Here is a 23543-nt window from a genome sequence, read left to right as displayed (position 1 = left end):
AAACACAAGAAAAATGGCAAATTCGGGTATCTCAATTCCCAATCCTGATAATCAGGGGTTAGAACAGATAATGAATAATCCAGAGGAGAGTTCCCAAACAGCTCTACAAACACTGCTGGCAAACATGATAAATGAAAAGTCTGACAACGTACAAAAGACTCTGTATGAGCGTGATAGGGAGAGAGAGGAGGCATCCCAGAAGTTTATACAGGAATATCATAAGCGTGAGGAAGCTACTCAAAAACTGATACAGGATTTGCGTGAACAACTTGAGAATACTCAAAGAGAAAGGGAGGAATGGCATGAGCAGGCTGAGAACACTCAAAGAGATCTGCAGGAATCCCGCGAACGGGAGGAAGCTAATCAAAGAGTAATACAGGAATTGAGAGACCAGGTAGAGAACACACAAAGATCACTAAAGGCATTCATGGAATCCATTAACAAAGAGATGAAGGAAGTCAGGGAGACCACAAAGGGAATGCTGAATGGAACCCAACAGAAGGAATGGGAGCCCAAAGAAACCATAACCAATCAACTAAGTGATTTGAGGACAAACACTGAACACCAAATTAAGGAAGTAAAGAAATTCATACAAGACCTAAAACAGAGCTTCAACAAAGAACTTGAAGCCATCAAAGCTGACCAACTAGAAGGAAAAGAGATAAAAAACAAAGTAGAGAGTCTTGACAGCAGGTTAGAACATGCAGAAGATCGAATCTCAGGGATTGAAGACAGCCTAGATATTATAGAGAAAGAACATACAACCATCCAAGACAAGTCCAAGAAATATGATAGATCTATCCAACACCTGGAAGACACCATCAGAAGGCCTAATCTAAGGATAATGGGTGTAGAGGAGCACCTAGAAACAGAAGTTAATGGTCTAGGAAATCTGTTTAACAGGATCCTAGCAGAGAACTTCCCAAACATGCAAAAAGATAGGCCTGTCCAGATACAAGAAGCCTTTAGAACCCCAAATAGACCAGACCAGAATAGGACATCCCACCGTCACATAATAATCCACACAGGATCAACTCAGAACAAGGAAAAGATCCTTAAAGCTGTCAGAGAGAAAAGGGTAATCACTTATAAAGGGAAACCAATTAGAATCACCTCAGATTTCTCAGCAGAGACAATCAAAGCAAGAAGAGCCTGGAATGATGTATGCCATGCCCTAAAAACAAACAACTATCAACCAAGAATACTGTACCCAGCTAAACTCTCCTTCATAACTGAAGGCCAAATAAAAACCTTCCATAGCAAAGAAAAATTGAAACAATACATCTCCACCAAACCAGCCCTACAAAAGATTCTTAAAGATGTCCTACACATAGAAAACCAACAAGACCGCAATAAAGGCCAAGAAACTGCACCCAAACTGAGAATCCAAGAACCATAGGAAGAACCCAGTTTTAGGAGCCCCCAAGAAGGTAGATAACATGGCAGGAACTCCCAAATACCTCTCAGTCCTATCTCTTAATGTTAACGGACTGAACTCTCCAATTAAGCGACATAGACTGTCTAGTTGGATTAAAAAACAAGACCCTTCTATCTGCTGCCTGCAGGAGTCACATCTTGCCCGTAAAAACAAACACATTTTCAATGTTAAAGGCTGGAACAAAATCTACCAAGCAAACGGACCGCATAAACAGGCGGGAGTTGCAATCCTAATATCAGATAAAATAGACTTCAAATTAAAATTCGTGAAAAGAGATAAAGAAGGTCGCTACATACTAATTAAAGGATCTCTCCTTCAGGAGGATATTACAATTCTAAATATCTATTCGCCAAACAATGGAGCACCCAAATTTATCAAAGAAACACTACTTTCCCTCAAATCCCATATAGATCCAAAGACATTAATCGTTGGGGATTTTAACACACCACTCTCCCCACTAGATAGATCAACTCGGCAAAAACTCAACAGAGAAACCGCAGATCTAAACAGCTGCATAGATCAACTAGACTTAACAGACATTTACCGAACATTTCACCCAGCAGCATCAGAATACACGTTTTTCTCAGCAGCACATGGAACGTTTTCTAAAATAGACCACATTTTAGGCCACAAAGCAAACTTGTCTAAATTCAGAAACATTGAAGTTATACCTTGCATTCTCTCTGACCACAAGGGAATAAAGTTAGAACTCAACACCAAAAGCCACCAAAGAAAGTCCGGTATCACATGGAGGCTGAACAACACACTGCTGAATCATGAGTGGGTCATGGAAGAGATTAGAAAGGAAATTCAAATGTTCATGCTATTCAACAAAAATGAACACACAAAATACCAGCTCCTCTGGGACACAGCAAAGGCAGTACTCAGAGGCAAGTTTATAGCTCTGAGCTCCTACATCAACAAATTGGAAAGATCTGAAACTAACAATTTAATGACACATCTAAACCTCCTTGAAAAAGAGCAGCAAGATAAACCCCAATCCAGTAGACGGAAAGAAATAATCAAAATTAAATCAGAATTAAATGAATTAGAATCCAAAAAAACTATAGAAAGAATCAACAAAACAAAGAGTTGGTTCTTCGAAAAACTCAACAAAATTGACAGACCCTTAGCAAATCTTATCAGAAAAAGAAGAGAACACACCCAAATTAATAAACTCAGAGATGAGAAAGGAAACATCACCACGGAAACAAGCAAGATTCAGAACATTATAAGGGAATACTTCTCAAAACTTTATGCTAATAAGTTTGAGAACTTGACAGAAATGGACCTCTTCCTAGCAAATATTGACATGCCAAAACTAAACCAAGATGAGGTAAACTATCTTAACAGGCCCATATCAAGCATTGAAATAGAAACAGCAATAAGAGACCTCCCAGCTAAGAAAAGTCCAGGACCAGATGGTTTTACAGCGGAATTTTACAAGGCCTTCAAAGCAGAGCTCACACCAATTCTCCTCCAACTCTTCAATGAAATTGAAAGAGAAAGCTCACTACCGAACACATTCTATGAAGCCATCATAACCCTCATCCCAAAACCAGGCAGGGACTCATCAAAGAAAGAGAACTATAGACCCATTTCTTTGATGAACATTGATGCAAAACTTCTCAACAAAATTTTGGCCAACCGACTTCAACAATTCATCCAAAAAATCATACACCACGATCAAACAGGATTCATTTCAGGGATGCAAAGCTGGTTCAATATACGCAAATCAATTAATATTATTCATCACATCAACAGGAGCAAGAATAAGAACCACATGGTTATCTCAATAGACGCAGAAAAAGCATTCGACAAGATCCAACACCCCTTTATGATGAAGGTTTTGAAAAAATTAGGAATCCATGGAACATTCCTCAATACAATAAAGGCTGTATATGACAAACCTACAGCCAGCATTATACTCAATGGTGAAAAACTAAAGCCATTTCCTCTTAACTCAGGAACAAGACAAGGATGCCCACTCTCTCCACTTCTCTTCAATCTAGTATTAGAATGCCTAGCTACAGCAATAAGACAAGATGCAGACATAAAGGGGATCCAAATAGGGAAAGAAGAAATAAAACTCTCCCTCTTTGCGGATGACATGATCTTGTATTTAAAGAATCCCATAGACTCCACTCCCAAATTACTCAAGCTGATTCAAAACTTTGGCAAAGTAGCAGGTTATAAAATTAACCCCCAAAAATCAATGGCTTTTCTGTATGCCAACAATGAGAAAAGTGTGGCTGAAATTAGGAAAGCAACTCCATTTGTAATAGCCCCACAAAAAATAAAATACCTAGGAATTAACTTAACTAAAGAAGTGAAGGACCTCTATGATGAAAACTTTAAAATCTTGAAAAAGGAAATCAACACAGAACTTAAAAAATGGCAAAACCTCCCATGCTCCTGGATTGGAAAGATTAACATCGTGAAAATGGCAATACTCCCCAAGGCTATCTACAAATTCAACGCAATACCTATCAAAATTCCACCCTCATTCTTCAAGGAAATAGAAGAGGCAATCCAAAAATTCATATGGAACAATAAAAGACCCCGAATAGCAAAAACGCTCCTCAACGGAAAGAACACTGCTGGAGGAATATCAGTACCAAATTTCAAACTCTACTATAAAGCCATAGTAATCAAAACAGCTTGGTATTGGCATAAGAACAGACCTCAGGACCAATGGAATAGAATTGAAAACCCAGAAATGAACCTACAGACCTATAGCCATCTAATCTTCGATAAGGGAGCTAAAACAATAGAATGGAAGACAGACAGCCTCTTCAGTAAATGGTGCTGGCAAAACTGGTTAACTACATGTAGAAAACTAAAGCTAGATCCTTATATATCACCCTGCACCAGAATCAACTCCAAATGGATCAAAGACCTTGAACTCAAAGCAGACACTCTGAAAACATTACAGGATGGAATAGGAGAAACCCTGGGTCTCCTTGGCACAGGCCGAAATTTTCTGAATAAAGACCCGGAAACACAACAAATCAAAGAAAGGCTGGACAAATGGGATTGTATAAGGTTGCAGAGCTTCTGCAGGGCAAATGACATAGCTAGCAAGATCAATAGAAAGCCCACGGACTGGGAGAAGATCTTTACCAGCCATACAACGGACAAGGGTCTCATATCTAAAATATACTTGGAACTCAAAAAATTAAACCACCCAACAACAAATCCTCAAAGAAACAACTGCCCAATAAGTAAGTGGGCGAAAGACTTAAAGAGAAGCTTCTCTGAAGAAGAAAGAAGGATGGCCAATAGACACATGAAGAAATGTTCAACATCCCTAGCCATAAAAGAAATGCAAATCAAAACAACATTGAGATATCACCTCACTCCAGTTAGAACAGCAAAAATCAAGAACTCTAACAACAACAGATGCTGGAGGGGATGTGGACAGAAAGGAACCTTACTTCATTGTTGGTGGGAATGTAAACTTGTTCAACCACTTTGGAAAGCAGTATGGAGGTTCCTCAAAAGACTCCACATAGAGCTCCCCAATGACCCAGCAATCCCACTTTTGGGCATTTACCCAAATGATCACAAACAAGGCCACACTAAAGCTACCAGCACAACTATGTTTATTGCAGCATTATTTACCATAGCTAAGACATGGAACCAACCCAGATGCCCCTCAGTAGATGAATGGATCAAGAAGATGTGGTATATATACACAATGGAATTCTATGCCTCCATCAGAAAGAATGACATTTCCCCATTTGTTAGGAAATGGAAAGGCTTGGAAAAAATTATATTAAGTGAAGTAAGCCAGGCCCAAAGAAACATAGGTCCCATGGTTTCCCTTATTTGCAATATCTAGTATAGGTATGAGTCAAGCGGAAAAAGTCAAATAATGTGATGTTAGGAAAACGAAACCTCAAATATGTATTTTAATGTTTTTGTTTCTTTCATGCATGTGTTTCTAACGCATTTATAATATTATCTCTTTGTTGCTTTGTATGTCCCTCCCCCACAGTGTAACCCCCGCTTTCACTATATTTGATGTCAGTATAACATGTGGAGGAGATGGGGACAAACAAGTCGTTTAAGGATTCAGGTGGACCTGTTGCAACAATGAGAAGTACAAAATGTCATGTCAAAACCAGCTTTACAATGTCGGGGGGGGGCGAGGGGGGGGTATGATTGGGTGGGAGGGAGGGGGGAGGCTGGGAAGGGAGGTGAAGGGTAAACAAAGGAGGAGGCTGCAATGCTTGGTAAGAAATGTATGCATTATCCTGCCCATGTAATTGTAACCCCTCTGTACAATATGTTCTCAAATAAAATAAAATTAAATTAAAAAAAAAAAAAAAAAAAAAAAAAAAAGAAAGAATGTGAAGAGACAGGGAAGAGGAGAGAGAGAGAGCAGAAAGGATGGAAGAGGAATAGGAAAGAGAGCAGAAGGGATGGAAGTATGAAGAAAAGAATGCAGGGAAAGAAGGAAGAGAGAGAGAATGAGGCTTTTGTAAGCAGAGAACTGTAAGTATAGATGTTTGCAAACACAAATTAGTTAAAACAAAATTTATGTATATAAAAGTGTAGCCTACAAAGGTATATTTAATTCAAATTCTAAAATGCTTAAATTAGGGCTAACACTGAGTTTGGGGCCTTTGATTTTAAGAAGCAAGACCACTGTGTATCTCTGAGTGTGTGTGTGTGTGTGTGTGTGTGTGTCCCACTGGAGACCTGTCTAGAACCCACAGAAAGGCCTCATGTAGGATTACGGTCAAAATCTCTTCTTCCACTACATGGAAAGCCTACGTTTCTGAGTTGCCAAAGGATTTCAGAGGGGTTTTCCTGCTTTGTATGAATCCTGATCCATCCAAATGTGATACATAGTGACAGTGCTAGGTAATGCCGATCAGGGATGGAGGGTCAGCATAGTGCCTGGAGTGTACTTTTTGCTATTGGGGTAGGGGTGGGGGTGTTGATAAGAAGTAGTTTTAAAGGCAGCCCACCTAAGGGAATGAGTACTGTTTTGGCCATGGGAAATCAGGCCACTGCGTGCCATGCTGGCCCAGGTACCAATCAATAAAAATCCTGGATTCAGCTTGGGGCTAGAGGGCCTCTGTAGCCAGACTTCCCTCCAGGGCTCTGTGGCTGACAGCCAGGAACGTGCCTGGCACATACATCCTTTCTGATTCTCTCAAACTCAAAGTCACCTCTGATGGGAAACCTTATGGTCCTGCTTTTGTCCTTGGGGCCTCACTAATCCTCCTTTCTATAAATGCCTTGAATTGTGTTCTTCATTTCACAAGAGGTTTGTAGACTCAAGAAGTTAAATTCCAAACTTGTAGTGACAAAGGGTTTTTGACTGGTCAGCAACTGTGTGTTAACAGGCAAAGTGGAAGGGAAACATTGTTTCCCTAAAAGCCTTCCTTGTTAGTATATTAAATATACATCTTACAATCAAATCCATTTTGTATATAAAATGAGGGGACCATGAAAGGAATTAATTCACCACTACTGGAATAACTGTTTAAGTAATTTCCAATTGGAAAAACCTTAGAATAAATGCCACCCACTTTCTCGCCCCCTCACACGGCTGTATGTCTTCAAGAAGGGGCCAACGTAGAGAAAGGAGAGATGGAATTACTCAGTCATGAATGTGACACCTGAACCCTCCATTCGAGAGTGTTGTCAAAATACTGCCTGCCCTTGGACAATGGTGTTGTTAACTTTTGGAATATCTGGAAACCTGATAAGCACAACTTTTCCCATTAATATTTAAAGATCTGGAAGGATTAAATGTCCAAGACAGAACCGAGGACATAAGGATACAGGGAAAGAACTGTTCTTCCCAAAGCCTTGATGCCATGACAACTTGGAAAATACAAGTGGATAGAAATTAGCTCAGACATTGAGGAAAGACAGAAAAAAGGACACAATGAAACAATATTTTAGCTAAGTACCAGTGGCTCACACCTGTAACCTTAGCTACTAATGAGGCTGAGGTCTGAGGACCAAGATTTGAAGCTAGCCAGGGAAGGAAAATCCATGAGACTTTTATTTCCAAGGAACCACCAAAAAACCAGAAATGGAGGTGTGGCTCAAGTAGTAGAGCATCAGTCTTGAGCAAAAAGCTTAGGGACAGCACCCAGGCCCTGAGTTCAAGCTGCAATAACAGCAACAAAAACTAAAAAATATGTCTAAGACAAGCAGAAAAGGTCAAATAAGTTGATGTTAGGTGAAATGAACCCCAAGATAAGGATTCAAATGTTTTTTTCTTTCCTGCAATTGTTTCTGGCATATTTATAGGATGATTTCTTTGTTGCTTTGTATGTCCTTCCCTCATGGTATTTGATGTTGGTTTATCTGTGGAGTGGAAGGGCAAAAACAAATTGTTTAAATAGGGATACAGGTGGACCCATTGCAATAATGAGATGTACAAGTCATTCTGTCAAAAAACAAACTTTACAACTTTGGGCGGTGGCGGGCGGGGTGGGGGGGTAATGGGAAGGGATGGGAAGGGGAAACAAAGGAGGAGGCTACAATGCTTGATAAGAAATGTACTCATTATCTTGTCCATGTAATTGTAATCCCTCTGTACGGTATTTTCACAATAAAAAAAATAAAAAATAAAAATAAATTAGCTGTACTCCAACAGGTGATTTGTCTTTTTGTTCTGAATCAGGAGTGTAAGTAAGGCTTCCTAGCCTTGGATTTCAATATGTTTGCTTGAGTTTTGTGGACTTTTCTTAGATTAGACCTAATGCAAATGAACATTTGAATTAAGTAGTTACCAAATTTAAACAGATAATATTGAATTAATATACTACAAATCTACTACAGAAGTTGTTATGCTTTGGACAAATATTACTTTTATTTCTTATTTTTAAACTTTTCTTTTTTTAATTTTTTATTGTGAAAATACTGTACAGAGGGGTTACAATTACATGGGCAAGATAATGAGTACATTTCTTATCAAGCATTGCAGCCTCCTCCTTTGTTTCCCCTTCCTATACCTTCCCATCCTCCCCCCAAATATTACTTTTAAAAGTAAAGCATAACCCAGGTGCCAGTGGCTTAATCTATTATCCTAGCTATTCAGGAGGCTGAGATATGAGGAACACAATTCAAAGATAGCCTGTTCAGGAAAGGCTACCACCAAAAAGTTGGAAATAGAAGAGTGGCTGAAGTGATAGAAAATGTTCAGGGATATCACACAGGCCTGAAGTTTAACCCCTCAATACCACCAGCACAAAAAAGAAACAAAAAGTAAAAGGTGATCCAATACATGAGTGCTAACTAAATTAAAACTAAAGCCTCATGTTTATACATTTCCTCACTGAAGTTACTGATAGTTTTGAGTGCTCAAAATTAAGCTTCTTTGAACTTTGGAAAGAAATTGCTGGATCAATCAAATAATAAATAGCAATACTGAAATGACAGGGATATTTACTGTGCTTTCTTTTTCTCTGAACAAACACTAAGACCCACATTCACTATGTCAGTTAATGTCGGACCACTTGTTTGATGGTGGCAGTTCAGTTTTCCCCATAAAGAATGTTCATCAAGGGCCTCCTTTGTGCTTGATGAGTCACGGGTTATTTTTTTTTGGGGGGGGGGGTCTGGTTGTGGGGCCTGAACTCTGGGCCTGGGCGCTGTCCCTCAGCTCTTCAGCTCAAGGCTAGCACTCTACCACTTGAGCCACAGCGCCACTTCCGGCTTTTTTTCTTTTTGCTGATGTGGTGCTGGGGAATCAAACCCAGGGCCTTGCACATGCAAGGCAAGCGCTCTACCACTGAGCCACCTTCCCAGCCCCCAGACACAAGTTATTAAAGATAAATAAAATCTAGAATGTGTGCCAAAAGAGCAACAAGCCTAGTGCTGTGTACTCTGAAATAAGTATCCCTTTTTCCAAATAATCAGGACCAAAAGGGTATCATATTTCATATTTTTAAGTAATCTATTTTTTCTTTATATTATCTTTAAGTAGTTGTACAAAGGAGTCGCCACTTAGCAAATTAGTTTATGAATACAATGCATCTATTTTTGTTTAAATCATGGAATATTGTACAGTAAGTTATCTTGGGGTGCCATCTAAGTCTAAATCTAAAGATGCCTAATTCATGTGACGTTATGGTGATTTTGTTTTTTATTGATTCTTGTATTTTTTACTGAACTAAATCTATTCTGTCATTCCAATGGTTATCCCAATCACCACATCAGGTTGGCAAAAGAGAATTTATTCATTAATTGGCCAAGTGTGGTGGCAAGAAATGCCTGGCTCAAATCTATTTTCTCCAGGATGGAGTTTGGGAATATTATGGGATAAGTAAACAGAGTGCTTCAAGAAGTGGGGAAAGGTGACTGAGATGGGGCGACTTTCCTCAGTGGACAGCTGCACATACACAATCAATCTTAATTGATCTTTATAGTGTGCATGCTCAGAACATGGCAGCCTTAACTAGAAAATAGAGTTTGGGTCCTTGACCTTGAAGGTCAAGGTCATCCACCAGACACCTGCCCAGGCTCAAATGAAGAATCAGTGTCTGCTCAAAGAGGTGACATTTACCAAGACACATTATGTTCATAAATTGCTTTGTTCAATGGCAACTCATTTATACAACTACTTAAAGATTTTTTTAAATCAGAAATTGCCACAAAAGCAGCCTTCATGTCTCTAGCAAGTGATCTCAGTGACAGTTTTAATCATGGCCCACAAAGCCATGGCACAGGTAGTGAGGAATAATGCATTGCTCAGCTGGCTTACCTCCAAAGTTAATTCAGAGCGCTTGTAACTGAGAATGAAAGCACTCTAAGTGAGTGATGTTTCATGTCAAATAAACACAAAGGACTAAAAGTGAATGCAGCTACAGGGTTTATTTAGGTTTTACCTTCATTTCATTTTGATTATGGCCCATTGCATAAAATCAAGTGGAAATTTTCTAGCTGTGGAACTCAGGAAGTTTCAGAATTTGAATGTTTCATGATCTGAATGCTTAGATTAGAGGCAGTGAACAGGTGTGCTGGGGACTCACATGGTGCACAGTCAATTGGCAGCCACATCTGCATGTATCTCTTGAGTCTCCTGCTTTGTTTATCCAATAGGTAGCAAGGAGACCACTAGATTGTATTGTAATATGTAGGTATTTTCTCCAACTTGTGAATTAGACTTGTAATTCCTTGTCTATGAGTCAGACTGATAAGGGACTTCTCATAGCTATGTAAGTAGGAACCAAATCTGTCAGAAAGGCTGAAAGTCAATGGAGCATTCCCTCAACACTAGTGGTGCTAGTACTGCTTATGAGACCTTCAGAGAAACTTAACCTGTAAGACATATACAGAGAGACAGAAAAGGATTTTTTTTAAGGAATTGGCTCACATAATCACAAAACTAGGAACTATAGCATCTGCAGGGTATTCTCTTAGGTTGGGGACCCAAGAGAACTGATGAACTAGATCAATACAAAGACAAATAGCATCTGCTGGCAGAAAGAAGTAGCCTCATCATAGGGGAGGTCAGTTACTTGTTCTAGTTGAGACTTCCAATGATTTCAATGAGGTCCATCCATGTTGTGGAGGGCAATCTGCAGTTGAAGTCAACCAGCTTAGATATTAATCACACACACACACACACACACACACACACACACACACACACACACACACACACACACACACAATCCCTCACAGAACCATACAGAATGTTAGACCATAACCAATTATCTGCCACCATGACCTAGCCAAGTTGATATGTAACATTAGTTATCAGCAGTTGCACTTAAAGACTTTTATCTTTCAGACTGGCTTCTATTTGTCACCTGGTTTACCTGAAATGCCATTGGCATTCCAGAACCTCATAACCTCATTCTATCTGTCAACAATTGTTGTGGACATGACAGAGAAAATCTAAGTTGAATCCTTCACTTCATGGAACTTACCACATGTCTAGAGAGACATGAGCCCAAAATGAATGGAAAGCTTTCAGGGCAATGGTTGGTATGGAATGGAAGCAAAAAACATGACAGAAAGTAGACACATGGGAATTTGGGTCAGTACAAGAAGTTAAGGGAAGGCTCCTGAGGTCAAGTGACTAAAGGATAGAAAGATAGATTTGTAAACTGGTCTAGCCTCACAGACTCACCTCCTCACTGTGGCTTTAAAATGTCACATACAGCCGGGCGCCGGTGGCTCACTTCTGTAATCCTAGCTACTCAGGAGGCTGAGATCTGAGAATCGCGGTTCAAAGCCAGCCCGGGCAGGAAAGACTGTGAGACTCCTATTTCCAATAAACCACTAGAAAACCAGAAGTGGCGCTGTAGCTCAAGTGGTAGAGCGCTCGCCTTGAGCTGAAGAGCTGAGGGACAGCGCCCAGGCCCAGAGTTCAAGCCCCATGACCGACAAAAAAAAAAAAAAATGTCACATACATTATCCAAAAAGAAATGTACTTTTTACCTGGTTTATGTAACTGTAATCTCCCTGTATATCATCTTTATAACAATTTTGTTGGTAGTGGTGGTGGTCTTAGGTCTTGAACTCTGGGCCTGGTGCTATCCCTGAGCTCATCAGCTTAAAGTGAGCACTCTACCACTTGAGCCACAAGGCCACTTTCAGTTTTCAGGTGGTTAATAGGAGATAAGCGTCTCATACTTTCCTGTCCCTGCTGGCTTAGACCCTCTATCCTCAGATCTCAGCCTCCTAAGTAGCTAGGGTTACAGGACTGAGCCACCGGAGACCGGCTAACAATTTTTAAAAATTAAAAAAATAGAAAGTAAAGAAATAAAATATCATATCAATGTTGCATGCACTCATGTCTAAAAAATTAATTAGAGGACCCTACTTAAAGTGGTGGTTGTAAAGAAGATATCAGTCTTTTGTATGCTCAGGATGAGATTAAAGCCTTCACTATGTTTTAGAGCTATGTTACAAAAAACACTTGAGTAATAATGGGATCAATCAAGGAAGGAGTTCAGTGTGTCATGATGAGCATCTTATAAAAACAATGAAAATAGGGAATGGAAAAAACTGGAACATTTCATAGGTAGAACTACACTCACAGGTCACCACAGGTGGGTGTGCATGTGGATGTGTGTATGCATCAACCAGGCTTCAGAATACAGTGAATTTCTTACTGGTTCATGGTGAAACAAGTTCAAGTTACACTTTCAATATGGCAGGGTGGGGTGTTGAAGTCCTCACCTCTGAACCTGGAACAGCATTAAAGGTGTGCAGAGATGAGGAACAGGAAGTTGTCTAGAACATCCTTTGGCATACTTGAGTGTGTTGGTGGTGAGTGATCTTTCCCAGAAACACAAAGACCCTTTGTTCAAGTTCAGAATAGTGCTGAGACCACAGACAGAACTGTACTGCTCAACAAGGGAACAGCAGTTAGAATGGGTCTCAAATGAGTAAGCAATGAAATTTTTCTCCAGCCCTTAAGGGATGTTTGTGTAACTCTGGGTAGACCAAGGTAGATTGGAAGACAGACCAAGATAGGTAGAAAGACAGAGTGGTAGGAGTTTGTAGAAAAGCAGCCAATCAGGAAACTGGGGCCTATAGAGGGCAAGATAAGCAAGATCATTTGTCATAGTCCCAACAGGAGAAAAAAAAAGAGGAAGAGGAAAACAGTATGGAGACTGTAGTTTTTTGAATTAATTTTAAGGCTTCGTACATATTAGAAAAAATGAAAAGTGGCCACACAGTAAGAGCTCTAAAGCGAGAACTGTGTATTTGATGACTCAGAGCCAAAGCACCTAGGATATAGAGAATGACCAGTGAAGAACACGGGACACTAACATTTGAGCAAAGTGTATGGTAATTGTTTCATGTCATGCCTTCTTTCCAGGACAGTTGTTATGGTACTTGTCCCATGAGGCTCTCTGAGAAACTTCCAGGTGACTTAAAAGCTCAAAGCTGTTTTTTTTAATGTTTTTTATTGTGAAAATACTGTACAGAAGGGTTATAGTTACATGAGCAAGGTAATGAGTACATTTCTTATCAAGCATTGTTGCCTCCTTCTTTGTTTTTCCCCTACCATCCCTTCCCTCCAATCTCCACAACTACACTTCCCTCACTCACCCCCATTTAAATTGTAAAGTTCATTTTTCAACATAGTGTCTCATACATTTCATGGTTACAATGGGTCAACCTGTTTCCCTATTTAAACATTTGTTTTTTCCCTTCCCCTCTCCAAATTATACCAGTATCAAATACAATGTTTTAACTGTAATGTTTGAAGGCCACTTGACTTTTCCACTCTCTTTCATTTACAAATACACAATGGAACTTTCTAAAGCCTTCATAACATGTGATTTAGCAGAAAGTCAATTATGGAAATAGAGGTAAGTCTTCTATGTACATTATAGAGATTGTCCAATAAAACTCTTCTCATTAAGTTTTTTGGAAAACTGCACTTCCCTTTATGTTAGCATATTAGTTATGACAACAAGTAATAAGTTTGGCAAGATGGCTATGGCTCATGCCTGTAATCTTAATGTCTCATGAGCCTGAGACTTGGAGGATTGAGATTCAATGCCAGCCTTAGCAGAAACATCTACAAAGACTCTATCATCAAAATAACCAGCAAAGAGCAATACTAAAGGCATGATTCATGTGGTAGAGTATCAGATGAAAGAGACAAATCTGAGCAAGAAGTTAAGGTCCTGAATTCAAGCCTCACTACTGACACAAAAAATTAATTAATTAATTAATTAATTAAAATATTTTTCAATTGCAAACATTCTTCAGTTACAATTTCTGATATAGTAAATATAGAATATTGAAGACACAGAAGCTCTGTCACTTTCACTAGAGGACACCTGAGAAGAACCATTTAAAGTTTGCTCGCTTAGATTTTCCACTAACCACTGTCTCACCACTCAGCCACAGCTGCCATTGGCTTACTCTAACTAATTCAAGTGCAGGTATCCTTCCCTGTAGGGTCTATCTAAACCTGTCAGGCAAAAATAATTACTCTTTTTCAGTGTTCAACAAACTATCTCTTGCATTACAGGATATGTGCTATTTCAAAAATATATGTCATTAATTCTCTCTTAGTTTTTCCTTCTTCCCACCCTCCCTCCCTCCCTCCCTCCCTTCCTTCCTCCCTCCCTCCCTCCCTTCCTTCCTTCCTTCCTTCCTTCCTTCCTTCTTTCATCATGCTAGTATTGGGGCTTGAACTCAGGGCCTCATGTTCTCAAAGCTGGCACGCTACCATTTGAGCCACACCCCCATTTCCGGATTTTTTCTGGTTAAGATGAGTCTCACGGAGTTTTCTACCCAGGCTGATTTTAATGATCCTCATATATCAGCCTCCTGAGTAGCTAAGATTATATGCATGAGCCACAAGCTCCTGGATGAACTTAATTTTTAATGGCTATGCAATATTCTTTTACAGATTTGTGGGGCCAAGTGTACAGCTTCACTATCTGTATTCATTATGCAATGATCAAACCAAGGTAATTCACACTTAGACTTTCTCACTATTATTTCTTTTGGTGAATCATTTGAAAAACTTGTAGTTAATATTACATGATGCGTCATGAGGCACTACAGTTACTCTACTATTCAATAGGACACCAGAACTTTCTCCTCCTCTTTACATGTAACTTTGAACTCCAGGACAAACTCTCTCCATTCTCCTCATCCCTTGTTCTTTCCAGTCCCAAGCAAACTGTATTCTACTCTTGCCTTTTATGAGATCTATATTACTTGAATTATCACTCTCCTCCACTTATGATTTCATCAAAAGGACTAACACATAACAACTATTGGCACTGACATGAAGTAAAAGAAACCCTTACACACTGCTGGTTGCAATGTCAATTTGCACAATCATTATGGAAAATCATATGATATTTACTTCTTCAAAATTTAAAATAGAATTACCCTATGACTGGGCTGTCCAACTACTGGGTATTTAAGCCCTGGAAATGAAATCTATATGTCAGAGACAGCTGTGTTCCCACATTCATAGCAGAATTCATCACAATAGCCACATTATGAAGTCAACCTAAGTGTCAATCAAATTAACAAACAAATAAGGAGAATGTGGCATTGCACACAACAGAATAGTAATCAGTCATGGAAAGGGTAAAAATCTTGTCACTTGTGGCAACATGGTTAAACCTGGAGGCAAGCATGTTAAGTAAAATGACCCAAATACAGAATGAGAAATATCCTGCTATTTTTATTTGCCTTCTGTACTTTAACACCTATTTTGAGCAACAAATTATATGCTAGTTCCTAGAAATCAACATAGACTGCAAAGTTTGAAGCTCTGGAAGGCCCTCAGAAGTGATTAGGGAGCAGGCCAGGCAGTGATATAGGGAAGTGCCAAGAAGACTTCTTGTTGTCCACAAAGACAGCACCCAGCCTCCCATTTCAGGCAGGGGAGGTAGGTACATGGCATGAGGTCCCCTCAACTTAGTCAGGCAAAGGTCCTCATCAGAAATTATACCTTAGTGAATTCTTTCATAAATATCCCAAGTCTTGAAGTTTCTAGAGAAGTCTAAATAATCTTAATTAAAATAAGATCATCCCTTGTTATCTAGGAATTTCAAGGCCCCCAGGGATTTCCAAATCCATGGTTGCTCAAGACACATAAAATAATCTTGTCCTTGCATAAAATCAATGCACATTCTCTCATACACATCAAGTCATCTCTAGAGGAGCTGTGGTGTCCAGTGAAGGAAAATGTGTAAATAGATGTTGCAGTGTATTGTTAAGGAAAAACATTAAGAAAATTGATCTGTGCATATTCAGCAGGAATGCCATATTTTTGTGCATGCCATTTTATCTAAATATTTTCAATTTGCAGTTGGTTAAATCCTCAACTGGAATTTGTGGGTATGTAAGGATAACTATAATCAATTCGTTGTTTAAATGTGGCTTGACGTTTATGGTTTTATGACATTTCATGAAAATAAAAAAAATGAGAATCAGACAGGTAAATGTCTATCGATGTGTGAGCCACATTGTGGATTTCTATAAGTATGGTCCATATTCCGGATCAAACAGGAAGTCCCTGATCCTCAGGACACAGATCCAGGATCAACTAGAGGTACTGTGGGAAGGCCCTACTTGCAGTAAAAATTCCAATGCATCTTTTTGTATAGTGTTTTCTGTTCAAATTGAAAAATGACAATGAGTTCTTTTTTGGTTTTAAAATGGCAGCAAGTTGGGCTACGGTAGATCTCAGGGATAATGTGCCTAGCAGATGTGATGTGCTTAGTTCATTCATGTCCCAACACCAAAAGAATACAAATTCTAAGGTAACAAAAAGTGTGCAGGTCAAGGTTAGGTCTGTAGGTTAGGTCTGTTATGGTCTCACTCTTCCTTTGGAAGGTTTCAGACAGAGGAGAACAAATGACAGTTCAAGTCCAAGCCAGCTGCCTGTTAATGAATGTCCTTCAAGACCAAAAGTAGTTTCTATATTTCTAAATGAAATCACCTAAGAAGAAAGTTCATAGGTGATACTGCATTGAAACACAACAAAGTCCATTCACTGACAATGACATCGGTGGGACCTCCTAGTATAGCAGAAACAAGAGTTTCAACACAGTTCATAGTCACTAAGCATAAGTTAATTATTAATAGCTTTGACAGAAAAGGGAGTCCCACTGTGCAAGATGACTCAAGAGTTCATGAATTTTTCCAAGTCTTTCCATTTCCTAACAAATGGGGCAATGTCATTCTTTCTGATGGAGGCATAGAATTCCATTATGTATATATATAACACATTTTCTTGATCCATTCATCTACTGAGGGGCATCTGGGTTGGTTCCAGATCTTAGCTATGGTAAATAATTCTGCAATAAACATAACTGTGCTGGTAGCTTTAGTGTGGTCTTGTTTGTGATCACAAACATTTGGCTAAATGCCCAAAAGTGGGATTGCTGGGTCATAGGGGAACTCTATGTGAATGAAGTCTTTTTAGGAACCTCCTTACTGCTTTCCAAAGTGGTTGAACAAGTTTATACTCCCACCAACAATGCAGTAAGGTTCCCTTCTGTCCACATTCCCTCCAGCATCTGTTGTTATTAGAGTTCTTGATTATGGTCATTCTAACTGGGTTGAGGTGGTATCTCAATGTTCTTTTGATTTGCATAAGTGAAGTAAGCTAGGCCCAAAGAAACATAGGTCCCATGGTTTCCCTTATTTGAATAACTAGTATACATCTGAGCCAAGCAGAAAAGGTCAGATAAGTTGATGTTGGGGGAATGAACCCCAAGATAAATATTCAAATATTTTTTTGTTTTTTTTCTTTCATGCAACTGTTTCTAACATATTTATAAGATGATTTCTTTGTTGTAGAACCCATGCTTTCACTGTATTTGATGTTGGTATAATTTGTGGAGGGGAAGGGAAAAAACAAATGGTTTAACTAGGGGTACAGGTGGACCCATTGCAACAATGAGATGTACAAGTCGTTAGGTCGAAAAATGAACTTTACAACTTTGGTGGGGGGTGGGGGGAGGTTTGGGTGGGGGAACGGGTGAGTATGGGAAGGGATGAGAAGGGGAAACAAAGAAGAGGCAACAATGCTTGATAAGAAATGTACTCATTACCTTGTCCATGTAATTATAACTCCTCTGTATGGTAGTCTCACAATAAAAAAAAAAATAAGATTAAAAAAAAGACACATCATCTCCATTCTTGCTTCTGAATATTAGGAACTAGAGGAGATTCTCTGAAAATCTCATTTTTTTTTCTTTGAGTATTTACTGGGACTTGAACATAGGCCCTCATGCTCTGGCTTAGCTTTTTTTCCACTCAAAGCTGGCACGCTACTACTTGAACCACAGCTCCACTCTTGGTTCTTTGGTGGTTAATTGTAGACAAGAGTCTGATAGACTTTCCTGCTCATGCTGGCTTTGAACCTCTATCTCCAGAGTTTAGCCTCCTGGGTAGCTAAGATCACAGGTGTGAGCCACCAAGGCCCATATTTTTTAATGTATATTTTTTATTGTAAAGAGACTGTACAGAGAGGTTACAGTTGCATGAGCAAGGTAATGAGTCCATTTCCTATGGAGCATTGTTATGCCCTCCTTTATTTTCCCCTATCATCCCTTTCCTCCCCACTTCCCCAACTCCTCCCTCCTTACTCCCACCCCCCTCACAAAGTTGTAAAGTTCGTTTTCAACATACTGTCTTGCACATTTCATTGTTACAATGGGTCATCCTGTATCCTTATTTTAGCATTTTGTTATTTCCCTTCCCCTCCCCCAAATTAGAAAAATGTATATACAAGAAGCAGGAAACCGGAATCAAATACAGTGATATCAGTGGTTGTACTATGGGGAAAGAACATACAAAGAAACAAAAACAAATCACACAGTACATTTAAAAGAACAGCAACAAAGATAAAACCACTTGTGTCCCTATCTTGGGGTTCATTTTGCTTAGCATCAGGTTATATGGTCATATATACATAGCTTTTGACCTCTTCTGCTTGTCCTAGACATACATTAGTTATTGCAGATAAGGAAAACCATGGGACCTATGTTTCTTTGAGTCTGGCTTACTTCACTGAATATAATTTTTCCAAGTCTTTCCATTCCTAACAAAAGGGGTGGTGTCATTCTTTCTGATGGAGGCATAGAATTCATATATATATATATATATATATATATATGTATATATATGTATGTATATCACATTTTCTTGATCCATTCATCTACTGAGGAGCATGTGGGTTGGTTCCATATCTTAGCTATGCTAAATAATGCTGTGATAAACATAGTTGTGCTGGGAGCTTTAGTAAGACCAGGGCCCATTTTTAAAACACTCACTCTCCAAGACAACCAAGAAAAATACTCTTCAAGTGACAAGTGACAATTATCACTTTCCTTCTCTTTTCCATGACATTTGTATTGTCAGAGTAGGAAAATAACTGATCTTCATAGCTGGTAATATCCACATAAAAATGGAAGAAGGGAAAAACAGATGCTCTGAGTTCAGCAGCCTCTTTCTCAGCTTAGAGTTTAATGTTTAATACCTTGTGAGGGATATGGAAGCTTAGAGAAGATTCAGAGATTTGCAAAACCATCTACCCCTAAATTAATAAAGATTAGGAGTATTGATGCAAAAGTCTCTTCAGATGCTCTGTTTATCAAGGGAATGAGAAATCTTATGTAAGTGAAATATATGACTCATATGTAAAAACAGAGAACTACACCAAAATATTTTTTGCAAAAAATTGGAAAAGCAAAGAAATTCAGCTCCATGGGGCAGAACTTCTTGAGAGTGACAAATGTTGAAGTAGGTCCTGGAGTTTCCTCCTGGGTTCATTCAAAGTGGGAAGAGTTTGCATCTGAAGGCTGGCCCAATGGCAGAAAAAGAAAATGTGTCCTCTTCCTACACAAACTCAATGGTGACTCTGTGGAGAGAAAAAGGTTGGGTCTTTTCTTGTGGTTGGTTTCTGCAGAGAAAAGCATATAGATTGCTTGTAGGAAAAAGATTCAGATTGCCCTTCTGTTTTTTTATACTGTTCCTGCTGGATGTATTTAACTCTGGGTGATTGTGTCTCTGGGTTGACTCAGACACAGAGAAGCTGCGCTGAAAAGAAGTGATCTTTTCAGAAATCTGAAGAGGGTGCTTCTTCTCAAGTCTACATGTGCTCACTGCCCAACTCACTGGCCTGCAGTGCCTGCTTTGATGTCATTGCTAAGTGCTGCAGAAAGGGTAGAAAAACTAAACTCTCAAATCCAAGATAGGGAAGAGAAAAGTGAGGGAAATGAATGAGACAACCTTGACCATAAATTGAGGATTGGTGAACCTTGGAGATGGGTTCATCAGGCGTGTCTAAGATAATTTTTTAACATACTACCACACATAGGGAAGTTAATATCTATATTTTTAAAAAGGTTACTTGACACATAGTTCTAGTCCAAGATCAAAGGACTGGTAATGGTACTCTTGCTGGCACTGTCCCAAGGAAATGCAAGCTATTACCTAGTAAGAGCGAGAACATGAGGTAAAAACTAAGGTAACCCATTAACTTATGAACCCATTAATGGAATTGAGCAAAACGTTCATGGGGGCATGACCTTAATGGTCTCTTAAAGGCCCTAAATGGTAGCTCCACTTCATATGTCAAAATAGAGATTAAATTTCAACATGTTTCAGTATGAAAAAATTATAGTCCAACCATAGGAAAGTTCACTATATTATTCTCTTTATTCTGTTATAAATCTGCAATTTTCCACAATAAATTAAACTATTACAGCCTTGGTTTTTATCAATTTAGTAAATTCTCTGGTTCTCCTCTCTAAAAGCATTTACTCAGATTACTTCCTCCCATCCCCCAGTGCTTAAACCTTACAAAACTTGAGCAGAAGTGATCACATGTGCTTCAGTTTCACTTACTCTTAAAAATAGCAAAATGTTCACTTTTTTCTTGGGAGTGATTAGTTGCCCCAGATGGCTTGGCTCAGACTGTCTGAATCCTCCTTCTTAGAATCAGGAAATCACTGCTGCCAACAAAATGTTAACCAGACACCCAGATCTACAAGATATACATAAAGCCCCCAGCCAATGCAAGATCGTGCAACACCCAGTTCTTCAGTCAGGTAAAGTATACCAAAGGCAGAATTCAGGCAATGTCCAATTTCTATCCAAAAAGGAAAAGTGAACTTGTTATTCTTGTCTTTATGACAGAAACGCTGGCCTACTGATGGGCCAGTCTAACTGATGGCCGAGTGATTTCTCACCTGTTTGTTTTGCTGGTCCCCCTGTTTTGTTTCTACAGTCTAAAACACTCATCTGTTCTCATATCAGCAAAATACAATATTAATGTTTAGAAAAAATAAACTTCATGCTCTGCAATGTAAACTGTTTGTTGATTTTTTATTAGACACATACAGAGGTTATACATCTACCATTTCTAAGTGACTCTTGGTCAGCTGGTGCTGTGCTCCCTACCTCTCTGTTACTCTGGGAGCTACCACCAGCTCTGTCCATACCACAGAAAGAAGGGTCAACACCCAGCTGTGCTCTCAGATTGTGAGATGTTGTTCAGAAGCTCAGGCCAGTAAAGGATCACAACAATCTTGTATATTAGAAATAAATTACCACAAATTTGATGACATATCACAACACACATTGCCTGTCTCATTCCTATGTTAACTCATAACTGTGTTAACAGTCAGGGTACGGCACAATGAGTTCCTATGCTGAGTCTTACAAGGTTACAACTAAAGAGTCTTCTGGGTTTGGGATCTCTTCTAAAACTCAGGAATTGCAAGCATATATTGGTCGAATTGTTTCCTTTTACTTACAAAATTCAGAGCCACTTTTTCATAGCAAACAAGAGAAAGATTGCTACCTGTAGACTGTCTTAGAAGTTCTGATTAGGGAAAGTCTAGATAGAATACCCTTTGATGAACTTAAAATCAACTGATTTGAGTCATTGCATTGGGGAAAAAATTCCTCTCACTTTTGCTCTATGCTTTAAGGAAGGAGTTTAAAATGTTACCAACCTGTAAAATATTCTACTCTGACATATTAACTATTTGAGTTCCAGACACCTAAAACTCAGCATGTGCAAGATTACTCTAATTTTCCTTCCCTCTCTTATAAAAGATATCCTCCCTATCCCAGGATAAAAATACTGTTATTATCATCAGTGAGGGGAAGCCGAGGCACAGGGAAATCTTCACAAATGAACCTTTTTAGATGACCCTTAACTACCTGGCCTCTTCTGCACCTAAGTGACTAATCTCACTTAAGTCCTTTTGCCTTACTATATTTCCATATTTCACTGGTCTTCATAACTCACTATAAAACCGTTCATCTGTAACTATATTTTGATCCTTAGTTTCTTTACAAATATTCTCATGGAGTCTAAAGCTGAGTGAAATAAAGTTGTATGCTTTTCTTCAGTTGATTGTCTTTATGTTCTTTTCATTCTCAGGTTTAACTAAAAACCCCTAAGAGGTCAGAAGTAAAATGTTGTCTCTCATACAGTGATATATGAAAGGGAGACTGCATGAAATCAACAGATACCTCTACTCCCAAGGCAGAGGATGGCACGGGGATGATTCACCAGGGGTGGGAGATCTGGGAGTCATTTCAATTTCTGCTCCTCAGAGAGCTGAACACTTCCCAGAGGCTCTGTCTTTGACCATGTGGAAGTCATAGTGGCCCTAGTAATAGACTGTTGACATTCTCTGTGGAGTGAGGGCAGACCCATAGTTCTATCATAGTGGTCTATTAGCATCATCTGGGAGGTATATAAAATTCTAGACCTGAAGCCTATACTATTCTAGTAAGCTTGTGGGAGGTATACTGGACATCCCAGGACTTTTTGACATTCCTCAGGTGGATTAGTGTGCCACTAATCACTAGACCAGACATGCTGAAACAGGTTACTCCACTTCATTCACAACCAATAGAATAATCACAGGAAAGAGACTTTGCAGTTTAGTAAATGCATTTCAGGTTGCATCTTTTATAATCTATTACTACTATCACTGTTACTGCTGCTGCTACTATTACTACTACTACTAGCTTACATTATTTGCACAGAAGAGGATTTTATTGTTATATTTCTGAACATGTTTCATGCATGTTCCAATCAATCTCACTCTCTATCCCTTACAAGTTGCATCTTTATTAAACTTCATACTAGGAGACAGTGAGAAAGGGAATTGGTGGTATGGGTAATGCTTTGTAACACGTTAAAAACAAAAAGATAGGAAAATGTAAATCTGTGAGTCAGTCTAGGTCACAGAGACGCTAAGTAAAATGAGAAGCCAGGTACCCATCTTTCAGCCTACTGGCTATGTGTCTGGACAAATGTTGAGTCTCTGATACTTAGGTTTCTCATCTGTGAAATAAGCATTTTTCTAGTGCCTGGCTCATAGAGAAATTTTCCAGAGTGGCTTTGGAAAAAATGGTCTGAGCCTCAGGCTGATAGGTTCATGAGCCATCCCCAGATGGTCAGTTAGAGCAGGGTATTTGTTAACAATAAAACACACACCCTCAGGAACTACAGAGCTATCAACTACCTTCCTTGTAAGTAATTAGAGTGGATTTAATATGACAACAGATTGGAAGTTAAGTTGTTTTGTACTCTTTATTGGGATGGGTTCTGGGCAAAGGTAGAAACTGAGTTTGTTTTGGCATCTAGCTGGCT

Source organism: Dipodomys spectabilis, unplaced genomic scaffold, assembly GCF_019054845.1.
Source record: "Dipodomys spectabilis isolate Male_0828 unplaced genomic scaffold, ASM1905484v1 ptg000187l, whole genome shotgun sequence".
Lineage (NCBI taxonomy): Eukaryota > Metazoa > Chordata > Mammalia > Rodentia > Heteromyidae > Dipodomys > Dipodomys spectabilis.
The sequence above is the reverse complement of the archived record's forward strand: the minus strand, read 5'-3'. Positions refer to the sequence as shown.